Source organism: Ascaphus truei, chromosome 5, assembly GCF_040206685.1.
Source record: "Ascaphus truei isolate aAscTru1 chromosome 5, aAscTru1.hap1, whole genome shotgun sequence".
Taxonomy (NCBI): Eukaryota; Metazoa; Chordata; class Amphibia; order Anura; family Ascaphidae; genus Ascaphus; species Ascaphus truei.
In genome coordinates, this window is record NC_134487.1 from 185039393 (window position 1) to 185067090 (window position 27698).

The 27698-nt window shown below is 44.6% G+C and overlaps 1 long non-coding RNA gene across 1 annotated transcript in view; it reads left to right on the forward strand.

Moving 5' to 3' along the window:
- Window positions 1-18353, forward strand: part of LOC142494514 (uncharacterized) — a 67813-nt gene extending 49460 nt beyond the window's left edge. The window contains exons 4-6 of the long non-coding RNA XR_012801502.1: window positions 15651-15746; window positions 15951-16058; window positions 17398-18353. This is a non-coding gene — a long non-coding RNA (uncharacterized LOC142494514). The remainder of the gene's footprint in view (window positions 1-15650; window positions 15747-15950; window positions 16059-17397) is intronic.
- The last annotated feature ends 9345 nt before the right edge of the window (window positions 18354-27698 follow it).

A 27698-nucleotide genomic window follows, 5' to 3' on the forward strand; every position in this document is an offset into this window, starting at 1 on the left:
TCAGCGCAGTCTGAGTTTCAAAAAAACTCACCAATTTAACCTTTTGGGTCCCATCAGGTTGGTTATTGGCCTTGCAATGTGAAACTCGACGTGGTTACAACAAGACACTAAATAAGTTATGGTGAGTAAATAAAAAGGTGACAAAACCCCTTCACTATATGTTTACAGTGAATAAAAATATCACATTCACATGGTTCAGACAGGTCTGCAACCTTGCCTTTTTCCATTATCGCTCAGCACATAATGCTTCCAACGCAACCAGGGATTCTGGGTAATGACATGCAAAGCAGCACCCAATGTGTCACCTTTTGCTTCTTCTCAATTTTAACATGGAACTCTACAACAGATAGATTATATCGGCCAAGTGGTTCTTACCTGCCGTCAATTAATAGGTTTCCATATTGACCTGAGATAGTAGTCTGCTACATTCAAAATGGCAGCCTGAAACATTCTACACAGCAAATCGATGAATGATGGGATGTGTATGACTTTTCGAGCTCCCAGCACCAAGACCAGCCGACTCCTTCCTGGTTCATGTACAGTATTTAAAAAAAAGATATTTATATATTCTTAGATGTGTTGCATTTAATCATACATAGTATAGTAAAAAAAAACACATATGATGTTTGCTAGACAACTTAGGCAAGGTGTCATTTGAAATGTGTTGGTTTAATCTAAACCTTGGTCCATACAGCTATCCAAAATAATAAAAGCAAAGGTGACAAGCAAATATCTTGACCTGGTATACTGTAAAATAGATTATGTTTGTCTCTGGCTTTGCTCCATCTAGCTAAGTAATAGCATGACAGAGCTCAAGATGACATATAGCTAGAGCGCGTGTAAAGTCTGTAGAACACCAGACGGTGTATTTAACAAGGCCCGCAAAAATCTTTCATTTCATGTAACCGTCAATAAGCTGACATTCAGAATTAGAAATGGCCTAAACTGGGTGTGTGAAATCAAAACCCATAAGAACCGTACATTGCAAAACCAAATACAAAGCCAAAACCCTTGAGATTTTAAAACCAAAGCCCAAAGGTTATTTAGAAACAGAAGCAAAAGACCAGGCCACGTGCCAACCTCTAGAGTGGAGTATATATATGTAGCACATGTATCCCCACTCTCTGTGTGATACATGTCTACGGTGTACGTATGGTGCAATACCTGTGGTTCATAGGAGGTACGAGCCTCCGCTGCAGGGAGCCTTGGGTGGATTCTGGAACAAATCTTGGTCAGCGCCTCCACCTGTAACGGATCCTACTATGTGGATTTGCCTGTTATAGGACCCATATACATACAGTGGCGACCAACTTTATTCTAACTCGGCTAGCTACGCGAATTTCAGAATATCCCGGTGATGTGCGGTTTTGTGTCGTTTTCGCCCGGAGTGTATTGCGTTATTTTCGCGCCGTAATTTAAGCATTTTATTCCCGCTGGCTGCAATACTGCAATGCCGTGTAAAAACGCATGGGGGCGTTTGCGAGCTGTTGTCTTTGAAGTCTAATACCTTCGCGGTTCAACCTACACAGTCTGTGCATGCGCGCGCAGTAATAGTAAAATTGCATATTTAATTTATTTTAAAGTACAGTACTGTACATGCTCGGACCCAGTTGGGATGAAGTGAGGGGTTCCTAACATCTGGGGGCAAAATGAATTTTATTTCTAGGTGCCCTAGAACAGAAGTTCCCACGCCAATTGGCCGTGAACTTGACCGAGGCCCTAAGTAGTTCCCACGCCAATTGCGCGAATATAATTTAAAATAATCCGTTCTGTGGGTCTGAGCGGGTTGAAATTCGCCTGGTCCTCATGCGGGAGGACCATTGCCATAGTGGCAAAATATCAGCCTTGCACGACCCCCCGGAACCGGAGATACCAAAAGACAGTTTAAAAGCACATTACCAAAGTGGCTTTTTTTCTGCCATGCAAGTCAATGGCAGAAACCTGAACTTTAACATTACCCTGACTCTGTTCTGTTGCCACGAGAGGGTCGCAATTTGCCATGCAAGCTTGCCGCAACTAGGACTACATGGTGACCGAATCTGAGCCCTCTAGGTTGAACAGAAACGGAGTTGTGGGTTCCAGGTTTCTGCTCATTCTGACTTAGCCGGTTCAAAGCTTTCTCAGCCATTACGCTCAATGGTAGGACCCTCCTCGCCGGCGTGACCCTTTTTCGCCATTACTGCTCGGACCCTGTTGGGGTCAAGTGAGGGGGTTCCTAACATCTGGGGGCAAAATGAATTTTATTTCTAGGTGCCCTAGAACAGAAGTTCCCATGCCAATTGACCTAGTTCCCACGCCAATTGGGCGCTCATTGCTCTTTTTTTACAATGTTGCCGATCTTGCGGCTTTGCGGTCAGGCAGTAAAAAAACAGTGCAGCAAGCCTCTACATTTGTTACACTGTCAAAGGAGCAAATGGAAACAATGTGAGGCAATTCAACATGTTCTTTTATTGGTGGAGTCAGTACAAAAACATTTATTTACAAATACTGTACAATGTTGAAACATTTAAAGTGCACAGCAATTCTAACCACCAACACACAATAATACATACTGCAGCCTTTATTAAATTCTTCTGCCACAAAACATTTTTGGTGCATGGGGCAAAGGGAGTTAAAGTGACTTGCTTTTTATGTACTGTATTTGGGGGTTGTCTTTGGGGGTTTATTCATCAAATTATTATGATGAACTGCCTTTTGAAATTACAGTGCTGTTAACTATTTCAGCCACACACCTCCAGAGTTTTTAATTCCTCCCTAGCCAAGCGTCAATCGGCTGAGTCACCCTATCCTATCAACCCCCTCTCTCCACTGGGTCGTTAACCTTCTGCATATTGCCATTGTGTTCTTAATCCGCCCATAGCCGAGCTACAAACACTCAGTACGCCTGTGTCTAATCACACCATCCCCCTCCCCAACCCTTAGAGGCCTGTTGTTTTAACGGTAACGCTTTGGAAAATCCCCTCTCGAATTTGAAATGTAAATCTAATGTGCACAGCACTGTGAGAATTGAGAGTAAACTGATACTGTATTTCATCAGGGTGTGAAAACATTTGTCAGTCAGTATGGTTTACAGTCACATGTTTTAAATACAATACAGTACATTCTTTAATATCTTTAAAATAAAAATATATAAATATATAAGTATAATGTAACATAATCCGTTCTGTGGGTCTGAGCGGGTTGAATCGGAGAAACATTTACAAAACATTCTTATTCATTGGTGCACTGTAGGGGTGGCTGTCAATGATTATGATTCGCAGGAAAGTGAATAAATATTTATTTTATTTTATCAGGAACCAAAAAATACAAATATAAAAATAATCAGGAATAATACATAATGCAGTCTTTATTAAGTTCTTTTGGCAGCTTGAAATTGGATAACCATTTGGAAAACATTTGTAAAACATGGGGAAACATGAGTAATGCACATTTATAAGAATATTATTTAATACTATATACAGTACAGTACTGTAATGTACTGTATAATATACTGTATATACTATATACTGTATAGTAAAATTATTTTTTCCGTGTTTATCTTTTCCTCATTCTGTCTGCAGTACAGTAGTTCATTGAGAGAGGAGAGGTTTTGTGTACATCATTACTGCTGTTTATATACTGTACATTTGATTGTACAAGCAGATTTGACTGGACACAACGCCCCCATCTCCCCCTAGGCCACCCTTTTTCCTGGAACGACAAGAAAACCAAAAATTAGTGCAGTTACTGTACTGTACTGTACTGTATATTCGTACTGTACTGTATTATGGCAGAACTACTGTAGGTGGCTGGTGTAGATTTCTCTGGAAAGAAAAAAATGGAGCAGTTAGTAGGCAGTTACTGTAGTACTGTCAAACTAGTCTACTGTACTGTACTGGAACTACTGTATACTCTGACTACTGTTAAATTCTATGTACTGTAACCTGATGGCTGGTGCTGCTCTCTCTGTAAAGAAAAAACTAACTACTGTATACTCTTACTATCTGGAAAGAAAAAATCTGTGCCATACTTACCTGTATCATACTGTACTTATAATACTACAGCACAGTACTACTTTCCTGATGCTTGCCCATTACGCGCGATGACAATGGGCAACACAGTGGCAATATGGTCTATATATTTATTGCAGCGTTCCACGGTGAGTACATCGTTCCAAAAACTCATTATGCCTTTCAACAACTCGTCCTTTTTGGAGGGTTTCGCCACTTTCCGGATATGGTCCTTCAGCTGATGCCAGACCATTTCGATCGGATTGAAGTCTGGCGACCTGTCATTGGAAAGAAAGGACAATTGGTTTAAGAGCTAAAAACAGTGGGGAACAAAAATGGGACACGGTCTACTGCACTTACTCCGCTGGCGTCTTCACCCAGTTGATGCCGCGCTCAAGGATATGCGGTGTAGACGCGGTGTGCTTGGGATCGTTGTCCTGGTAGAAGTGGTGACCATTGGGGAAGTCGCGTGTGATGTATTGCACTATCTCGGGCACAATGTTGTCTTTGAAGAAAGCTTTATTCATGATTCCTATAGCAAGAAAAGCAAAGTGCTCAATAAACTGCACAATAGTACAGTACAGTGCATACGGTAAGTCAACACTAGTCAAGTACAGTGCTTTAGGCGACATTATAGTTGATCTTTTCACCTTCAAAGATGACAATGCATCCCGGTCCACGCCTAGAGATGGCACCCCACACATGCAGCTTCACAGGGTGTTTTGGCCGCGGCTTCAAAGTTATGCGGCCTTTTTTGTGGAACGCAAATCTTGCAAATCTCTCCAGCGACACAGTAGACTCATCAGTGAAGATGCAATCCTGGAAAGTCTCCCCGCTGTCGATCCATGCCTTGCCCTGGAGCACTCTTTTGATTTTGTTTGCGTCCCGTATCATGGGGTACACTCTGTAATGACAAGGAATAAAAAATGTTTGCGGCACAGGGCAGTACAGTTTGCGAAACAACACTTTTACCTCCTGTACTGTCCAGTACTAACCTCACACGTCCATATTTCCATCCAATGCTGCGTCTCATCTTCTTTATGCTGGTCTCGGATACAGTCAGATTGTGCTTTTCCTGCAGAGTGTTTTTAACCCTTAATGCACTCCTCATCATTCTCCTCACTTATTTTGTCCACCAGAACAGTTGTCTCCCTACATTGTAAAGAAATTATATTGTTTTATTAATATGCAGACGACAGACAAGCCCAATGTTACATCCAACATGACAGAAATACACAGTAAAATACTTATATATTCTCTTGAAATAGGGTCATTTAGTTTAACCCTTTGGCCAAAGCGTTGTAAGCTTGCGAGCCACGTCAAGGCAGACACCTGTTCGCAAGTCCTAACACTACCAGATAAAATACTAATATACCTCTATTAGGATTAAAATTCTCATTTACCTCTATTAGGAGGGAGAAAGACCACAGTGGGTCTATATCCAGCAGAATGAGGAACTTGCAAACTAGGGAAGTGGGGAGGGGCGGGCTTAAAACCTGGGAAGGAGGAGCCACTAACCTCCACCAGCTGGAACAGCTGAGAATGGGTTAACAAAACACAGAACCCCAGCAAGCTCTTTTTGGAAACCCCTGAGCCCCCACAAAATATATATATGTATATGTGTCAAAATGGAGTGCTATTGAGCGTGGCATATGTATACAACAGACGACAGAGAAGCCCAATGCTACATCCAACATGACAGAAATACACAGTAAAATACTTATATATTCTCTTGAAATAGGGTCATTTAGTTTAACCCTTTGGCCAAAGCGTTGTAAGCTTGCGAGCAACGTCAAGGCAGACACCTGTTCGCAAGTCCTAACACTACCAGATAAAATACTAATATACCTCTATTAGGATTAAAATTCTCATTTACCTCTATTAGGAGGGAGAAAGACCACAGTGGGTCTATATCCAGCAGAATGAGGAACTTGCAAACTAGGGAAGTGGGGAGGGGCGGGCTTAAAACCTGGGAAGGAGGAGCCACTAACCTCCACCAGCTGGAACAGCTGAGAATGGGTTAACAAAACACAGAACCCCAGCAAGCTCTTTTTGGAAACCCCTGAGCCCCCACAAAATATATATATGTATATGTGTCAAAATGGAGTGCTATTGAGCGTGGCATATGTATACAACAGACGACAGAGAAGCCCAATGCTACATCCAACATGACAGAAATACACAGTAAAATACTTATATATTCTCTTGAAATAGGGTCATTTAGTTTAACCCTTTGGCCAAAGCGTTGTAAGCTTGCGAGCCACGTCAAGGCAGACACCTGTTCGCAAGTCCTAACACTACCAGATAAAATACTAATATACCTCTATTAGGATTAAAATTCTCATTTACCTCTATTAGATCTTTGAATCGTTATGTATGTTTTATTTTTATTATGTACTTGTATTTTATGTACTTTATTATGTACTTGTATTAGCCGCAATTATACATATTATTTATCATAATATCAAGGCATTTATTATGCCATACAATATTTCATTATTTTCTTGTTATCTACATTTGATTATAGCTCCATATATATGTTTTCCTGGTTTTTTGTCCCCTAAAAAAAACTGTCATGTTTGATATAAATCACTACCATTTGATGCTGCTATCCACTGATCTTGATTTTAATATATATGTTTAAATTTGTATTGTCTATTCGTCACTATTATTATTGTTGTTTGCTCCATTTTAGACACTGCAGTTTTTGCATAATCCTCTAATACTCATCAGCATTAATTGCTAATTGTTACTCTCTGTTTGCAACTATGGATTGACCAATCATGAGAAAGGATTGTGTATATAATACTCCAGTGTGAGAGATCATTGTACTCTTTGATAAAGTTCCATAACGGAACGAAACGCGTCAGAGGTGTTCTCCGTGATGTGATGTGCAGCACCTTAGTGTAATAAAGCTGTTTTTATTCATTCACGCATTCGGCTGAGTTCCTGTTGCTGTGACCACCCACCAACTACTCATTTCTCTAACAAATGTAGTGGCTTGCTGCACTGTTTTTTTACTGCCTGACCGCAAAGCTGCAAGATCGGCAACATTGTAAAAAAAGAGCAATTAGCGCGCAATTGGCGTGGGAACTAGGTCAATTGGCGTGGGAACTTCTGTTCTAGGGCACCTAGAAATAAAATTTTGCCCCTAGATGTTAGGAACCCCCTCACTTGACCCAAACAGGGTCCGAGCAGTAATGGCGGCGAGAAAGGGTTACGCCGGCGACGAGGGTCCTACCATTGAGCGTAATGGCAGAGAAAGCTTTGAACCGGCTAAGTCAGAATGAGCAGAAACCTGGAACCCACAACTCCGTTTCTGTTCAACCTAGAGGGCTCAGATTCGGTCACCATGTATTCCTAGTTGCAGCAGGATTGCATGGCAAATTGCGACCCTCTCGTGGCAACAGAACGGAGTCAGGGTAATGTTAAAGTTTAGGTTTCTGCCATTGACTTGCATGGCAGAAAAAAAGCCACTTTGGTAATGTGCTTTTAAACTGTCTTTTGGTATCTCCGGTTACGGGGGTCGTGCAAGGCTGATATTTTGCCACTATGGCTGATATTTTGCCACTATGGCAAGGGTCCTTCCGCATGAGGACCAGGCGAATTTCAACCCGCTCAGACCCACAGAACGGATTATTTTACATTATATTCGCGCAATTGGCGTGGGAACTACTTAGGGCCTCGGTCAAGTTCACGGGCAATTGGCGTGGGAACTTCTGTTCTAGGGCACCTAGAAATAAAATTCTTTTTGCCCATAGATGTTAGGCACTGTATACCACTGTACAGTATACTGTAGAAGACACATAATGAAACGATACTGAACATGTAGAATAAATGCATAGTTTTATTTATTCGGGTTTATTACACAGTATACTGTACGGCCGGAAAACATCAGCATACAGTACAATATTATCCATCGAAATCCCCCCATTAGCCGTTTTCTTTTCTGAGGAAAAACAAAAAGAAAAGTTTTAATGTACAGTAATGGTCAGCCCCTAAAGAAGTACCCAGCCAGCCCCACCAAAATAATACGGCAACAATACAGTACTTACCATAGAATTTCCCATTCAGCCAATCCAGCTTTCTTCATCATCCACGTCGATAGTTTGCAGCGGGACTAGTCCACCTGTAGGCTGGAAATCGCTTAGGTACATGCAAGCTTCATCAAAACTGCACGCGAAATCCGACTCAGGCTCAGGGTTGTCACTGACAGTGGGACCGTCATTGGAAGCCGGTGCTGGTGCTGGTGCATTACTTGGCAGCGACTGTCGCTTCTTAGTTGGTTTTAACATGACCCTTCGCCTTTTGCCGCCTCCATGATCATAGATACGGGAAAAATCCGGTGACACACATCAATACCCTCCAACAAATTGGGGCTCAATACGGTGAAAACAGGGGTCGCTACATAACCTTTTCCTTACTGCACGCTTCCACGTATGAGGAGTTGGCGAAAATTTGTAGAAGTCATAGTTTTCGATAAAATACTGATAAATTTGAGCAACTGTTGCCATCTTATCATCTGTTGCATTAATCGCTGCCCATATCAAATACGCATAACTTCTGTCGGGTTTTTGGAAAGCGGGCTGCACTTGAACACTCATGGTGGGTCTCTGGAGAATAGTGTAACAGAAACTGAAACTGGTCTTTGTCTTTCTTTAATATGAAAAGCCTAAATTGATACATTTTTGCAACTCTTCCTTCAGTCTCAAGGCCAAGGCCAAGTTACAATAGCACACTGTGGTACAGTATCTTTTTTAAACGAAACACCTGCAAGCCGACACATTTCTGATTCGGCGCATTGAATTTCTGCCAGCTTGCGGACAAGCGAAGCATTGCAGCCTATTAAAATCCGAACCATTATCAATAAACGCATCAGCCGGGCATGACCCGTGCCTGGGAACGCAAGGTGAACGCGACATGCGCCAGGTGAACAGCGTCGCATTCCAGGAACCAGCCAGGGACAAACCGGTGATTTGTTAGAATAAAAGCTGCCGCAACAATATATAGGCATACACACAAAATAAAAACACAGGGTAACACAGAATAACAGTTTACTGATAGTAACTTATATCTATATATTAGCTACTGGTTACAGCTACCCCCTTGCCACGCACGGCTGTAACTCGCCCACCAATGTCCCTCCACAGTACCTTATCAGGCGCTCAGGCACTCTATGGGTAAGAAAAATAGGGTGCTCAAACCCAGGGTGACTCCATCCAGTTCAGTGGATAATAAATCATTAACCCTGGAGATACCAGTGGGAGTGGGTAGGCAAATATAGACTTGTAAGTAATAAATGACAGCCGTCAACACTTAACCATAGGAGTCTAATACCAATAAAAACCCACTCACGTCATCTCCAGGGGTGATATGCAGGCGTGCCAGCCACGAAGGATCCGGAATCCAGGTACAGGCAGAAGAAAAAATGAATGGCGCACAGCCAGGGAGCCAGGTGTGGAGTAAAACGCTGTTCTTTATTGGTGCATGCAAAGAGACGAGTATACCCCCTTGGGGGACAAAGACAGGAACCTCCTACGAGTTTCGGTCCTACGGTCCTTTATCAAGGAGTATGGGATGTGCTGGAATAAGGCACCTTATATACCTAGATAATAACAGGTTAATTGGAAAAATCTGTGCGAAATTACACCGCAAGCCCAGTGTGCATGCGCGTGACGTCACCCGTGGCGCCGCACCAACGACCCAATGGATTGTGGGTATGGACCGCCCCCAGTAACTGTCTGCGCATGCTCAGACTGGAGCTTGAGGCTAAACAGGGCTTATCTAGTCTATGTCTCTGCTCCTGCCCATAGTGACGTCACCGGGGGCGTCCGATAGGCTGGTACACATCGCTGTATCACCAATTAAAGTGCTGAACAGCCGATGTAGCACCAATGTAGCACCAATCAAACGGAGCCCCCCGCGCTCACACCAAGGCATACACAGACAATAAAAACACAGGGTAACACAGAATAACAGTTTACTGATAGTAACTTATATCTATATATTGGCTACTGGTTACAGCTACCCCCTTGCCACGCACGGCTGTAACTCGCCCACCAATGTCCCTCCACAGTACCTTATCAGGCGCTCAGGCACTCTACACATAAGTGAGCGCCGTCACTGTACAGTGTATGTTGGTGCACGTGAGGAAGGTGCCTGCTGGGTGTGTCCACACCTAGCCGGACTGGCTTGGTCTTGAGAGGGATTGGATCCATGGACCCAGTACTGCTACCTGCGAATCCTCTGCCTCTAGTTGGGTGGGTCCGGCGTGGATGGTACCACCTTAGAAATGTCTTTGTATGGTGTCTGGTCCAAGACACCGTTGAGCAGGAGACCGCCGTGTCCTGTCTGTGTCCCTCACTCACTATGGTACTACAGGGGGCCATGTCCCTATACTATGGGTCGGTCCCTGCAGCAACCACAAGCTGAGGTGAGTCGGGGCCTAGCTGGGGCCTAGGGGGAATCTGGCCTAGTGCAAGGGGTCACTGACCTCTGCACACATACTTCTTACCCCTATCCTGTCCCAGCACCGACTTACTTCATGGGCTGAGCGCGCAAAATGTATCCAACTCTGAGCAGGAGAATGCGGTCGCGCTATTGGCTGGTGTGGGTCACATGTATCGGGCTCCTAAGGCTCATGGGACTTGTAGTTCCCCGCGTAGCCTTTCCCTGCCTGGCCACTGCTCTATAGTTGTCCCTCGTATGCGCCGGTCTCGCGTATACGCAATGAAACAAGATGACGGTGCCCTTAGCATTCGGGCCGCCGTGGAGCCTCCAGAGCGCTCCCTGCACACTGCCCCACCTCCTGTGAGCCAGCGGTCTGCCGCTGACTCCGGGCGGCACTCGCGACCACCCCCGCAGCAGAAGTAACTAGGGGGCCCAGGAGGAACGGGCGGGTGCGCCCAGCACGCATGCGCAGACCACAGGTTGCACATGCGCAGAACAGCAAAAATGCCGGTTTGCGCATGCGCAGAAGTGAAAATCGCCGGATCCGCTTTCCGGCGATTTTCAGTATACGGCAGGCCTCTGGAATGGAACTCGCCGTATACCAGGGGCCCTGCTGTAACTGCCCAGTCAATCATATTCCAGGACTACATTGCCCAGAATGCTGTGCAAGAACTGAATTAAATAACCCGGAGCAAGCAATCGATTACAGGAGAACGGATCGATCTGCAGCTTGGCTATCACTTGTCAGTGTGCAGATTGTATTAATGCACATATACTGAATGGGAAAATTTTTTTTTTTTTTTTTAAATGTCAGCTTGAACTGCAGCTTTAAATGAAAAGATTACACAGTTGTAGCCCTTGTTCCCCCGTACCACCGGGAGCCTGGGGTGATTCTGGTTCGTCTTGGTGCAGCGCCTCCACCTGTAAGGGATCCCAATGTGGTGGGATAGGCTCCTTACAGGAACAATAACAATAATACAGACAGGCAGGTATATAACAACAACCTTTACTGAACGCAGACCACAGTACCCTGTACCCCACAGTATAACAATGCCCCAACCTGCTACCACCAGTGAGTGTCCCCCAAAGTACATAGGGTACTTGGCACCAATACCCTGATGTCCTTTTCCCCCAATGTCAGGGCCCACCCTAAGTGTAGGAGATAGCGCTATCCCGTGGAGTGTTGGTGCACTTAGTTGAGGTATCTGCCGAGTACTACTGTACTCGATGCGGCCGACTTAATAACAGGGTTCCGCCGATCCAGCTACGTAGTCTGCGATGGCGTCAGCCTCCACGTGGGGTGAATTCCGGTGTGGATAACATCACCAAACAAAGTCTCTTACAATGGAGATGGTCTGGTCCCAGACCACAGGCCGCAATCACCGTGCGACATCCTCACTGTATCCCTGACACTAGACAGTACAATGGGGAAGCGTCCCTATCTAAGGGGCCTTCCCTGCAGCAACCACAAGCTACTGTGAGTCAGGGCCTAGCTGGGGCCTTAGGGGGGATATAGTAGGCCTAGTCTCAGAGCCACTGGCTCTGAAACACTACCTTCTGGATCCAACTCCCTCTTCCGACTGGCGTGGTCTCCTGAGCGCGCCAAATGTATCCTTCTGCCTGCCGAGATCCTAGCAGCACTATTGGCTGTCCTTGCCCATGTGTTGTGCAGCCCCAGGAGCAGCTGGGAAATGAAGTTCCCCAGCCGGAGCTTTGGGTGTAATGGCCGCTGCTATACTAGCTCCTGCGCATGCACGAGGTGGAGCAAGATGGCCACCGCAACTCGGAATCTCCTCTGCTTATGTGCGATGCTTCTGCGCATGTGGGGCCAATTCAACATGGCGGCCCCCGCTGTCAGGTGCGCTGCGAACCTCCCAGCGACCCGGTCGCCTAGCAAATCCTCCCTGCACCTCCCTGCCTTGCCGCGCTCTCCCCAGCTGCAGCGGAGGTAAGGGGAAAGCCGGGTGGTGTGCCCAGAGGGTACCTGGCTACACAGTATATTATATTTAAAGACATTTCATGGACAGTTAAAGATATTATATGTTATGGGTGAATGTAAGTTACAGACAAGGTTAAAATGTGAGAGCTGAAGTCTTGAAAGTACTTAGTCCGATGGCGGCTTTGAGAGTCTCAGGTAGATTTTCCTGTTGTGGGGTGCACGGTAACAAAAGGAGAAGCGTCCGGTTTCATTGTCGAACCTTTTGGCCAATGAACAGTCTTTTGGAGTCAGATCTGCGTGTAAGTACTGCATGTGATATGGGTGAGGAGCTTGCCCAGGAAGTATTGTATACCTTTCCTTTTGAAAAAAGATGTCCAATCTTTTTTTAGTTCTTTTTTTATACTTATTTTAAGCATTTTTTTCCCATGCTTTATCATGCTACTTTATAATTTTTCTGCTTGTTTTGAGTTTCTTTTCCATCATTTATTATACACCCAAAAACCAAAATCAAACATATTGAATTTTGGCAAAATAAAAAAAAAAGACCAATACACGACAAAACATGAAGAACCAAATTTCCATCCAAAGCACGTACTTTTATTTTTTTTTAGAAGTAAAACCAAACCATGACTGACCGTGCCCACTGAGAACTCATTTTTGTTAGAGATTAAACATGCTCAATAGTTCTCTGATTTTTTTGACGATTGGAAAAAGCCAAGCGACAGGATCTTTTTCCATGATTAAAAATGACACAAAAGCCTTCCTGTTGTGTCAAATTTGCTCAAAATGTTCTCTCTTTTCAGAGACTATGGCACAAGTGGGAATCTTAGACAAGTTTTCAGAATGCATGTGCAAAGTTCCGAAACGTTAGCGTTTTTAGCATCGCAAAGTGCATTTCTGCAACATCCTTGCTTTTTAAAAAACAATATTCTCTGGAATACTGGCACCTATGTACATCTCCTTTTTTTTGACACGCACTAGAGATGCACATAATATAATAGGATGTATTAGATTCTGTCACTCTGTGTCATTCCTCTATCTTTCTTGCATCAAAATATCCATTATGTCTGATCCATAATCAGTAATCTTAACAGGCCTGCATCACATCTAGGAAAACATATTACAGCTGTGTTTGGGGTCCAAAGAATCACATCCCGTTATAAGCGGATCGCGTTAGAAATAATGTACAATTGTATGCTTTGTACAATAAAGTATTTAAGATACGAATAACCGTGTTGTAAAGTATTCATAAATAGGAAATTTGGGTGCCACGCTTGCATCGCGTTAAAAGCGGATTTGCATTGTAACGGATCGCGTTATAACGGGGATGAGCTGTATAAAGTTCCCCTCAATTGACACAGGTGCTAATTCACAGAATAGAACACTTTTGAGTCAGAGGGGGCGATTCACTACGCAGTGATAACTGCTTTTAAGTACGATACATGCCTTTTAAGACTGGTACTGCCTGCTGCGCGATTTACAAAGCAGTGATAACAGTGCTTTATTGGGCGTAAAAGGCATTTTTTTTAGCCGGGGAAAAAAATACGTCCGATCAGGCAAAAAACGGCAAACGCGCTGTTTTTTGCCAGTCGGTGCAATTCACTAAGCAGTGATAAGTGAATCGTACTTTAAAAGCACGCCAGATTTTTGCACCAGCTAAAGGCTGGCGCAAAAGAAATGGAGCCATGAAGAAAATCATTGTTTAGGTTTTTCTTCGCCACACAATTAATACAACAGGCTGGTGGGTGTCCCCGGGTGATCGGGCCCACAGGTGATCCTCGCGGGAGTCCGGGCCCTCAGGTGATCTCCGCAGCAGTCCGGGGCCCTCGGGTGATCCCAGCGGGAGTCTGGGGTCCCCGCTGGCCTGCAGTACTAATCCTGTGCCCAAAAAAAAAACATAACAGCCAATACTTTCAAATAAATACACCCCCTTTCCCCCCACCCCCTAACACATACAGTACAATAATGGTCAAAATTACTATTATCCAGATATGAAGGCCGTCCTCATCCACATCACCGTCCATGTCCTCTGTTGCCACAAACAATACAGTACAATCAAAAATACAATCTAATGGCCCCTAACCCCTTAATTAGGCCTCGGGCATGGTCAGCGCTTAGGCGCTGACCCGTGCTGAGGCGCGCTGCTGCTCGGCACTGAGCCCCTGCAGCCGCAATGAAAGCAGCTTTAGCAGGGGCTCGCGCCCGCTTCCGCACACCTGCGAAGCGTGTCTTAACAAATGTTACGTTTCAGAGCTCGCCGGAGCGCAGGGGCGAACCAATGAGGGCGAACCAGCTCCGTGATGTCACTGGCCCCGCCCCCAGACACGCCCTCGGACGGCGCGCGCTCTAAGGCCAGGGAAAGCACCGCTTTCCCTGAGCCTCAGCGCGCCTCCGCACGGGCGAAGTGTCTATGGACTAACAGTAAAGGTGATTTGGTGCTCAAGCATGGAATCCCATTATTCTGAGTATATGAGGGGGACACTTCTGGGACATGAGATATAAAACCTTTAAAGAGCTCCAGTTGCCCTGAAGGCAGGGGTAAATGCACAACGCCCCCCCCCTAACCTCATTGGGCTGGCCCCAGGTAAGTACTCACAATTGTGTCACCAGTAGTCCTTCTCAATCTGCGTGCAGTTGCCAGTAGGGAGAAATCCAGTGCAATATGGGTTGGTGCAACGCACAGCAAAAAAAGGGGGTGATGGCAGGTCTGGCAAAAATGTTTCTTTATTATGTGGACATAAAAACAGAAGGCTGCAACCTTCTACGCGTTTCGTGCAGACAAATTGCACTTTATCTTGATAAAGTGCAATTTGTCTGCACGAAACGCGTAGAAGGTTGCAGCCTTCTGTTTTTATGTCCACATAATAAAGAAACATTTTTGCCAGACCTGCCATCACCCCCTTTTTTTGCTGTGCGTTGCACCAACCCATATTGCACTGTCTATGGACTAAGCCTTACCTTAGCGGTTAGTAACCGCTAAAGTAATTAAGTGTTAACCCACCCTCTCCCACTACCCACCCAGGAGGCCTAACTACCCTCCCCAGACAACTACCTCCACCTTCACCCATTCATTGGTACAGTGGGTACATCATGCTCATATAATATTTATTTTATTTCTGCTTGTTAATGTTTTATTTTAAAGCTGCAGTCCAGGCAATATCCTGCATGTGTGTGTGTTTTTTAAATTTTAGCATTTTCTGTTTTAAAAAAAAACAACTTTGAAAGACCAATTTTCTTGTATTTTATTTTAACAAGCATGCTTGTTCCTATAGCAACGATTTACATTCCCCAAATTTAAAGATGTCGCCAAACTTTGCCGATCAATAGACGGAGAACAAATTGGCCGGCAGCTATGCAGTTTTTTTTAGGTAAGTAGAGATTGCCCAGATGAAACTATTGAAGTTAAAAAAATAAATTTAAAAAATTTAAAAAAAACGGCGCCTGAACGGTAGCTTTAAATGGGCAAATGCACTATTATCCATATCTGGATAATAGTAATTTTGCCCTTTACTGTACTGTATGTGTTAGTGGGGGAATGGGGGGTTATTTATTTCCGTTTTTTTTTTTTAAAGCACAGGATTGGTACCGCGGACCAGCGGGGACCCCCAGACACCAGCGGGGACCACCCGAGGGCCCCCAGACACCCGCGGGGACCACGCGAGGGCCCCGACCAGCCTATAGTAACATTCCAATGCTTTACATGTATTTTTTTTCATGTATGTTAGGGGGTTATAGGGGTTGTTGGGGGCACAGGGGGTGGAGTGCCTACTACATATTGCAAGGTTTATTGGGGGCAATTGCCACCAATAAAGCTGCTATTTGGCCTTAACCCCTTCATTGCCTTAGCGACTAGCCGCTAAGGTAATGAAGCTGCTTTAATGTATTTTTTTTATATATGTGTGCGGGAGCAGGGGGTCTCCAGAGCTGAACCGCTTTGATTTCTGGCTCAGGGACCCCTGCTTCATGAGTTACAGGCCCCAGTATGGGGCATCGGATGCCAGTGTCGCCGTCATTTTTAAAGCGTCCGCGTCACATGACACGGGATATTTAAATAATGGAGGAGATACCGGCACCCCATATCTGGGCCTGTAACTCAGGAAGCAGGGGATCCCCGAGGCTGAAATCAATGCGTTTCATCTCGGGAGACCCCTTGCTCCAGCACACTATTAATAAAAAATGACATTAATGCAGCTTCAGTACCATAGCGGCTAGCCGCTACGGTAATTATTTTTTATTGATATGTGCTTTTTGATCATAGTGTACATGTGCAGGGGGTCTCCTGAGCTGAACCACATTGGTTTCAGCCTTGGGACCCCCTACTTCATAAGATATAGGCCCCGTTATGGGGTGCTGATATCCCTTGTGCTTTTAAAGCTCCCGAGTCATGTGACCGGGGGATTTAAATCCTGCAAGGGGATACCGGAACCCCATAACGGGGCCTGTATCTCATGAAGTAGGGGTCCCCGAGGCTGAAACCAATGCGGTTCAGCTCAGGAGACCCCCTGCTCATGTACACTATGATCAAAATCAATATTCTTAATGCACGATCGCCTGTAAGAGCCGTGCATGGAGACGCAGCGTCTATGCAGCTCTTACAGGCATTTTAGATTTAGATTTTTAAGCACGATAGCAGAGGAAAAGAAAACAGCTTGCTCGATCAGGCATGTTTTTGCCCGCACCTACTCAAATACGCTTCACTTCTTAGTGAATCCTGCGCCTGGCTCATTTTTTATCGTGGGATTACAAATTTCCAAAATCGGGCGCAAAAGCTTACTGCTTAGTGAATCGGGCCCAGAGTGTGGCAAAAAAAAAGACTTCTGAAAAGGCCAAATTAAAGTACACTATTCTGCCCAATTGCAATAAAAATACAAGTGTATATGCTCCAGTTTACTTGAGTGTATAGTTTGTTGAAGCAGTCTATGAGTCAGTCTTTACCTGCAGCAATCTGTGTGTGGTCCTATACCCCTCTATAGAGCTTCATGCCCTATACCGCTAACATTAGTCCTCCATTCATTGCAGGTGTCTGTGGCAGCAGTGAGTTAGGAAACCATTAACCAAGACACCATCTTCATCACACAGCAGTGAACGATGTACTTTGTGTACCAGCAGCCATGGAAATGTAAGAACAGGAACAAAAGAATGGACCTAACCATGCGAGAGCCGAGCCAAGGAGATCCACACCGGCTTTTGGCTGCCTCCTCAACCCTTAATTCCAACAGACAACCTGGAGGCTAAATACTCTGCTTCTCTGTGCCAACCTCCCAAGCATTTGGCTTGAATATTAATAAACAGCATCCCCTCGAGCTCCAGGAACCTATCTAGCACACCGTATAAATTGGCTCCACAATAGAGGGAAAAGGAAGAGTCTGGTGCCAGCATTTGTTAAATAATATCATTATCTCTCTCTGGCATCTAAGCAGATACTTTTCCTACAGACACAAAGGTGCAGGATATTAACATTTCATGCGATAGCTCCGACTGCACACAACTAAAGAAGAGACACAATGTGCCACGTGAACATCTTCACCGGTTATGCAAGAGGCGGGGGCAACAAAAGCATTACCTGATCTATCTTTATATCCATGGAGTTTGTTCTTTTTTGGCAACGGACGATGCATTGTCTTTGACGGTATAGTCAAGGCACTATGTTGTAAGACCGCAGAAGGAAATGTGTTGGGAAGAAATGCATTAATATTCACATGTGGATTGGGCTCCTGTCCTCTACTTATGGTAATCACTCAGGATTCAGATAGGAGAAGCACTCCGACGACACATGTAGCTACTATGGTTTCACCATGAGGCAGCTATCTGGCTGTCACACTTACATGATGGAAGTTCATACATGCACTCCAGTGGTTTTTAATAATTTATAAACAAAAATTCCCTGCAGCATTTCTCACTCGTCTCCTCATTATTAATTCTGTGTAGCCTGGCTCCTCTCCTTCCGTCTTGAAAAAGGCCCACGTGAGGGCAAAACCTAGGCATTTTCATTTACTAAATGATTAAAAGCCACTTGGTAAAATACTTGGCTGTGGCTGATTCCTGTTGGGTTTGGTGACATGACTAATTTTAATGATTTGACAGAGAAGAAATTTCAGGACACAACCAGGTCTCCTGATCTCTATTTAACATGCTGTGTGTTCTGGACCAAGCACACCCTGATAGATCCGTAGGGACAGGCAGGTCAACTCAATCCCATATATCAAGCAGGGAACCTTCATACTTGCTGAGGTGTTTATTTGGGGCAAAAAAATACAAATAAAAAAGGGTGACAAAGTACTGTGGGAACACTGGTACATGAGAGCAATGGAGGGGAAAGGGAGCTATGAGGGCAGTGGGTTAAATGCAAGATATAGGGATAGTTAAAAATCAGTACCTTTACCAGGATAGGAGAGATGACTGCTCAAGATGGCTGCTGGTACTAAAAGAAAGCATGCTGGCCTGGGCTGATGGGCAATTAACTGGGACAATACCACCTGGCAAGGGGAGGGGGAGCAGTCCACCCTGGTAAAAGGCAGGGGGGGTTGCCAAGGCAACTGGCTGAAGCCAAGAAACCCACAAGGGATCGCAACATTGTTGCAACAGCTAGGCTGAGGAGTGCTGTCAGCCTGAAGACAGAAAAAACACAATCCTGTTCCAGGACACTCCCTGTCTAGTATCTGTAGATACCACTATATTAATATAAACATGTGTAACACATAATATAACAATATATAAACAGTCCATGTATGCATGGCAGATGGCACCGGCCGGTACCATTGGGATCCAAAGTCTTTTGGTGTTTCAGGTGTCGAGGTAGATGCACCAATCCGAGATGGCTGGGTGCTCCTTATTATTTCTTAAAAGTCCATCATATGGGTGAACCCATGAATGATAATAGGGACACCCAATTGGTGGCACCCCAAGTCCCTAAAATCCAGGCAAAGTTTCTGGCTCCGACAAAGACTGGAATCGCGTCCATGAGCGTTGTGAAGGCTCATGGGAAAGTTGGTCTGGACTTGCCTCCAGGGTCGTGAAGACTGGTTGGTTGGATAACTGCAACCCTGCGTTCCCAGCACTCTTGGGGATTGGTAAGGCGACCACCTGTTCTTGTGGAGTTGCCCTTGTTGGTCATAGGATTCTGCTTCCAGAAGGAACTCTCTTTAGAGGGGTTCCCTTTTCCATTGATGCAGTTGGTCTTGTCTGTATGCGTCCCCCTTTGGACGCAACTGGCGACGACCATCTTTGCCTCGGTCACTGTGCTGATAGTACTTAGTCTTTTGTAAAGAGGCTTACCACGACAGCTGTCTATTCTACCACCATTTGTGTGTCTTATTCAGCAGATGTGCACCAGATTTGCTCCAGTTTTACAGCTGGCAGACTTTGGCAAATAATCCTGTTACAAAACTAGACATTCTGTACCAGATTTATGAAAGCCATATTCGACTGAAAAAAGGGGACACAGCTACGTCAGTAAATGTCTAGGTCCAAAAGGACCCAGTGTAATTTGAGGGGTTTGGACCCCCCAAAAAATGTTAATTGAATAAAATACATATTTTTAATCAATAACACTCCACTGAAGTCTGTTAAAAGCTAATGCTTAAAATCGGTGAGACCGACTCCCAATCAGTGAGACTCCAAAATAAATTGAGGTATTTAATATTTGATATATGTACTCAACAAGGTTAGAACCAGAATAAACATTTGCATATATAATCCCTTTAAATAAGAGTGGAAATATAGCTTTGTAAATATAAAAGCAATGGTCCTGACCGAGTACCCTTTTTTACTCGCACCACAGTAAATAAAACCGTACGTAATTCAAGACGAGTTGCCAACTTCGACCAATATCAAATAACCACCAAGAGGACAACCTGAGAAGCATTGCAGTTTATGTGATATAAGACCTTGTTCTTCCCTTCACAAAGCTCTGACACTTGTTCATTGCTATATGAAGTGCTGTTGCCAGCCACAGTAAAAAGGAAGGTATTGTTTCAATGCAGGATATATAAATAACATCACAGTGCATAGCACCGGAGGCAACCTTTACCTGCACGGATTGGATGAGCCGGGAGGGGAGACTGTCTCTAAATGTCCCAGTGTCAGCGTAATCCGCCTTTAATGTATGGCTTAATTTCCCCTCGCATTAGACACTTGATAAAAAGGAGAGAGGGTTATTTGTCAGTTTTCCATTGCCTGGTTTTATAAGCGTCATAAAGCCGGATCCGCAATGCTTTGCAGAGTCTTTGGCTCGGCCTAGTGCCCGTGAAACAACTTTATCACATCTTGGACGCCAAACAAATTGCAAATACTGATTAAGCCATAAAGTTACAACAACATTAAACTATAATGAGAGGTTATTGGAAGGCTGTTAAAGAGCAGCTGCATTGCTTGAAGTCGCTTTCTACATGTATATTGTTGCCTGGATAGTACCTTACAAGTGTACTTATAGTCAGCCTGGTTATTTTTATTCCATTAAATAGATCATGTTATTAAGGTGTACCCTTTGAAGGTATAATAGAGCCTAATTTAATCTCTCAAACCTATGATACTTTAGCGGCAGAGGAATGTTTAAAGTGGTTAAAGGCCATATTTACTAAACCAACTGAGTCCCAAGGCGTCTGATAGCCAGTATGGCTAAGTACCACTTAGTTAATTTGTGCCTAAATCTTGCCGATTGGTACAGTATGCATTAAAGAAAAACTGCAATCATTTTACATGAAAAATCTAATGTTAGGAACATGAGGCGTGTGCCCTTCTCCTCCTTGTTATGTGACGACACTGCTATTTTTAATAGACATGGTCTTCCCTGTCACAAGTGATATGTCTGCTCCTTTCCTTGCTTGGTCCTCTAACTGGGAATGCATTAGTATGATGACATCATCACAATGCAAGGGTCAAGGGTGGAAGAAACAGTCAATTGATAATTAGCAAAATTTACAGAACCTCTGCTGAAATTACCCAGGCATGGAAAGCCCCATCGAAGTCAATAAGGGCTTTCCGTGCGATGTCGCTGGATCGGAGGTTTCGAAGTTTACAGAATAAGGGCCTCAGTCTCAATACCTTTAATAGTTACATTAAATGAATAGAGGTTATACATTCAATTTACAGACATTTAATGGACAGTTAGAAACAATACATGATTATAGGCATATGCAACAGTTACAGACAAGATTAAAAGTGTGTTAGAAGAGGTAGGATAGGTCTGCAGTCTGTTGTGTTAGAAGAGGGAGGAGGGGCCTGCAATGTATTGTGTTGGAAGAGGAAAGTTAGGCTTGCAATGTATTGTGTTCGGAGAGGAAGAATAGGTCTGCAATATATTATTAGAAGAGGAAGAATGGGCCTGCAATGTATTATTAGAAGAGGAAGAATAGGCCTGCAATGCATTGTGTTAGTAAAGGAAGGATAGGCCTGCAATGTATTATGTTAGAAGAGTTAGGATAGGCCTGCATTGTAGGCGTGCAATGTACTGTGTTAGAAGAGGAAGGATAGGCCTAGACTGTATTGCGTTAGGAGAGGTAAGATAGGCCTGGACTGTATTGCGTTAGGAGAGGTAGGATAGGCCTGGACTGTATTGCGTTAGGAGAGGTAGGATAGGCCTGCAATGTATTGCAGTATGTTATTAGAGGACAGATAGGCCTGCAATGTATTATGTTAGAAGAGGAAGGATAGGCCTGCACTGTATTATGTTAGAAGAGGAAGGATAGGCCTGCACTGTATTGTGTTAGAAGAGGAAGGATAGGCCTGCACTGTATTGGGTAAGAAGAGGCTCTGCCCCAAGCTTACAATCTATAAAGGAAGGGTAAATGGAAACATAGGGTAAAGGAGATGAGAATGTCAGTGTGTTTTGGATTATAACAGAGCAGCTGTAACACCAGCAAACATCCGTGTATGGCAGCAAACAGCTAAGACCCTTTGGCTGTCGCCTTTGTGCTTGATGTAAATTAATTCAGATTGTATTTAACATTAGCGAAAAGGTTATTGGATCATATTTTTTAAAGATTTATGCAATATTTCAGTTTATATAACCCTGCCTGCCTAGCTTCTAGGGAGATTACATTGTGTGCATTATATAGGCTACTCCGTATGGGTTACCTTGACTTGGGCTGGATTTAGGTGGCTGGGCGAAGAGATGGCAAGGTTGTAGAATAATGGGCGCCAGGAACTTTTGTAGTACAACAGTCATTTATTCATGTCCCCATGGACAGGGACCACTCATACACATATTAATAATGTTGTACTGTATTTTATAACAGACATATATGAATACAGTTTTTCCATCAGTGCCCACTCTTAACACGCCAATGAAGGTACTTTGACTTAGATGCTCTGAGTAAAATGTGGGACCCGGCCCCTCTTGTTGCTTTGGAACCATCTGATTGAGTATTAATCTGATTATTCAGGGCCCCTACGGTAATCCTGGTGCATCTTTCTTACTTGATCTGGAACCTGGTGCCTGATTGGGGATTGCCATTTCCACACAGACTGCTGAGAAATATTAGTGCCGATCCACAGTTAGAGCTGATCTGTCGGCACCCGGGAGCCCTCTTTTCTGAGGCCCTCTATGGCGTGCTGTATTCCTTTTTGTTACTTACACATGACTCCATTCCTTCTTTTGGGGATTCAAACTTAATGGGTACTGTCCCTATCTACAACATAATAAAGAGGGGGGCCTGGTCTATACTATTACTTTATAAACGTCAATTATCTACTCTCCCCGAGGCTCCTCCTCATATCCTCCTGGAACCCAACCTTATAGAATAGTCCTTCCTCCTTAAATATCCCTGCGTGACGTCTGGATCCCCAAAGCAACCCGGGGTGGGACCCAGCATATAACAGCCATGTTAGTAGCCCTTTAGGAGGGGGTTACATTTAAAAAAAACAAAAAAAAAAAACAGAAAGGCTCAATACAATCACCCCATACGGAACTAAGCTTCAATATAGAAAGTGGAATACGATTCAAACCACATTAAATTTATTATGAGTACTATAGACCTCAAATATGTCCAAAGTTTGGAAATGCACCATAACTCTGCCCCTTAGTGCTTATCAATAAATTGCAAATCATACCACAATCAGCGATATTTCATAGTATCATATTATTTCTCCTACATAGCTCTGACTGTGTACACTAAGTACACACTGTTTTACATATACTATTGCAGGCAACATTAGCCCTTTTTCCAAAGAGCTTACAATCTAATGTTGGTGCCTCGGACACCTCGGGAGACAGTGACTTGCCCAAGGTCATAGGAAAGTTAACACTGGGATTCAAACTGGGTTCTCCCACTTCAAAGGCAATGTACTCATTACTTCATCCAATATATAACTAAGCCCGACATTATGTTGAATTAAAAAACTATAAATATTTATATATATATATATCTTTATTGGATGATTCCAAAACACTTTTTTAGGAAACGAACAACTCCTTCCTTCCCAAAATATAAAAAAATAATTTGTAACTGAATACCCTTTGCTGCATGTGTTGCATTGCAGGCCCCTCTGATAGTGTAGGGTTTAAAAAGGTCTTTACATGATGCTACCCAGGATCAGAAGGTTGATCTTTAACCCTGATCACTCATTTTCTTCTCTTCTACTCCTACTCCTGCCAAATAGACTTAAAAAAACATAAATGATGTCACAAAATAACTTCACATTATTGCCAGGAACTTTTGTTAGCAATTACAGCACATTGGGAAATACCTCAGATACTTTGGGAGTCTGTGAAATTCCTAAAATGTAGAATTCATGGCATGGGAATCTCTCATACGCCACGCTTTCAGAACGAATTATTGACAAACCCCTTCCCTGCCAGCGACACATTGTGGCATCTGGCAGCAAAGGGATTAAATGCATTGCCCCACTTCGCAACATATATTAGAGCTGCAATTTTGAGAAAGCACATAGCCCTGCAACACCGAGTCACGTAACAGGGTAACGCAGAACACAAGAGTTAATAAATCAAGAAGTTTATTAGGAACACATCACAGTAGCATGAGGCACAAACCCCAGCAAATACACAATATGGGAAAAACTCACGGAAATCTTCCTTGCTAGGTGCAGGGCGCTGCCGAAGCGACCTTACCCTGGGCAAAAATGATCAAAGGGTTCTCCAGACCCCGATAGGCTATGCAGGAGGATCGCCCGCTGCCGAGGCTGTCCTCCAATCGAGTTTACAGTTGGGGGTAGTGCTAACATGGCATTCTCCATTGGCCATCACAACATCGGTGTGCCAGTCAGGAAGTATTTGCTGTGGTTGGACAACCCGGGTGCACCAGGGCTATGGCCACCCTAATTTTGAGCAACCAGCTTCTGGCATTTTGCCTACAGTCCCCAGAGGGATATGGATAATACGGTTGTCTCCTGTTGCCAAGCCCACCAGGGCAATGGGATGCTCTGTGGTGTTGGTCTCTGGGATTAGGTGCACTGTCTTGATCGGCTCTGGATTAGTTGGTGGCATGCTGTATGGATCGTACCACATCCCACCACTCCACTGCAGGTATCTCCACATACGCGATTGGGCATCGGGGATGGCCAATTGGGTCAACACAAAGAAATCTGCTCTCGTATGCCCCAGTCAGTCATATGGATAGCACTTGTGCTGGAACTCTGGGGGGCAGTTATGGGTGAAACTGGGAGCACCTGTGCTCGATCGGGAGGTTGGCTCGTGTCAGGTGGCTTTGTTGGTCGTCTGCCTTGAATCCCTCGACTCGGGGCGCCCAGTAGGTTCCTCTTTCACAGGTGTGGAGGGGCCGCCACGTAATAGTCCGCCATCTCTACTGCTTGCTGAGCAGTGCTTATGATTCAGGACCCACTCTCTAACCTCCGGGACACATCGTAGGAGACATTGCTCCCTCAGAAACAGTTCTTTGACCTCTCTCATTGTCGTCACCTGGCTGCCTGTAATCCACTGATTCATGAAGTGGGTTAGCTGGGACACAAATTCCGTGTCTGTATCCTGGGTTCTCGGTGCAGTGACCGGAATTGAAGTTGGCTGGGCTCTGGTGTGATGGCATATCTGGCAAACAGCACCCAGTCTATAACTAGTGGTGGAGGTGGCAGATTTTCACAAACGAGCGGAGGTACCCGGCGATGTCCTCTTTCGTCTCGACAAACTTTGGAAAACTGACGTACTGTATCTTAACTGGAGACACAGGCTAGCAACATGTTCCTGACTTAGTGAAGCGGGATTCTCCCGCCGAAGTCAGATTTGATCGGGAGGCTCTCTGTCTTAGTCCCTGGAAGATAATTGATGCCACCTTCTCTGCGGTGTGGGGTTGGGGCCTAAACTGGCCAACAGTCTCCATAGGGTGGTCAAGGGTTCTCGCAGTACCTCTTCCTCACTGGTCCCACTATCAGAACTCTGTGACTTGATCAGCTCCCAACGATGCGATTCTGAAATCTGGGGGCAACCGCTCCATGGTCTGCTGCCTCATTCTGCAGTTCAGAGTCATGCCACTGTAAATCCCTATGGCGGTCTGCCTTGGACAGTTCATCATACGACCGATCCCTGTCCGGGCCATGAACTTGTCCTTGGTCCAGTCTCTGTACCATCATGCTTCGGTCACTGGACCATTAGTCACTAACTAGGGGGGAAAATCGGTCATGCCAAGTGCCATTCTACTGCACCCATGGGAACTGAAGTCGAACTTTATGATCTGAGAGACCAGCAAGAACTCCAGCACTAAGCTTAGTGATCCCACTTCTGCCAGCAGAAAGTAAGTCTGTCACATAACAGGGTTGTGCCAGACACAACTAGGAAGAACACAAGGGTTAATAAACAATGTCGTTTATTAGGAACAAGTCACAGTAGCAGAATGCATAAACCCCAATAAATACACAATATGGGGAAAACTCATGGAACTGCTCTTTACTAGGCGCAGGACGCTGCCGAATTGAGCTTACTCTGGACAAAGAAAGTCCAAAATCAAAGGGGTCTCCAGACCCGGATAGGCTCTGTGGGGAGGACCGCCAACTGCTGGGGCTGGTTGCCTCCAATAGAGTTTACAGTCTGGCATAGTGCTAAGATGTCTCCATTGTCTCTTAGATGCACAAACAGGGGTACACTGAGACTGGTCAACAACGGCGCCAGCTAGTATCCCGGTTGCCATTCAGAACCATGGAAAGCTGACCAATCTGAGTTGTTCCCTTAATTTTTCTATCAAATCAGGAGGTAGTGGGCGGTGAGGTGGAGGCGGATCAAGGCTCCGAAGCACGGACCCAGGTGGGGCCAAGGAGCCTGGGAAACTTGATCGACCCAATCAAATCATCGCCGACAGAGCTGATGCTCCTTCTCATATAGCCGGTGAGGTCTGAGTATCCCACTGGGTATGGTACCTTGCTGCCACTCAGGCTTTGGTGTGGGTGTCTCCCTGGGCAGAGTGCGCTTTCCCCCCAACACTCCCACTTTCCCCCTGTACACAGCACCTGTGCCCACACAATGGACCAGCTCTCCTGTGTATGCCGGACACACAACCATTGTCCCTGGTCAAGGTATACAATTAATTAAACAGGAATCCATTTAGATACAGTGCTCAACAGTACACAGTTAAAACACAACTGCAGTGTGGTAGCCCGATTGACAGGTAGAGGCAGCATATGGGCTTAACCTTTATTGTTGGTGCCATACTGCCCTGCCCTCACCTGTCCTTTTTAGAGGTTGTTTTTTTCCCCCAAATGTTAGAGAAGTTCATTAGCTTTGGTAATCGTAATCCAAGCCCTAAAATGCACCAGTTTACAGAATACAAACAAAATGAGGCACCATTTGCATACCCAGTGGGGAAATCCTACAGTAGGTTATTTATTGGGGTGAATGATGCAGGTTTGCATGCTAGACTCATGGGCACTCATGGGCATTCTATTGGTTTTGAAACTACTAACTACTTCAGAGGTCTAAAATGGTTTTCCCAAATGCCCATACGAGCATTAACCGGCGCGGTATTGATCCCGTTACACATCTTTCCCTTTTAACACCCCCCATAAATAAACACAGAACTATTCTTGCGTGAAAAGGGCCACGGCATTTTATTACAACACAAATAATATTTTCAGATTATACCTCAAACCCATGGTCAATGCCAACCTATTTAGTACAATAAAAATAGGGGAGGTATGCTTACGAGGAAAAAGCAGAACATCACGGTAAGATGTCAATTCTGACAGCATTTTATTTGCTGGAGCATGCAGAATACACCAATGCCGACTTATTACCATGACATATTACTTCACGCCCCCATGTGAGCCACCAGCCGCCCGTTCCAACCCACTAAGTGAGCACGTCCCCCTTTTTACCATAACAGGCTATTTTACCTAAACGGTTACCACACCCTCCTAAGATT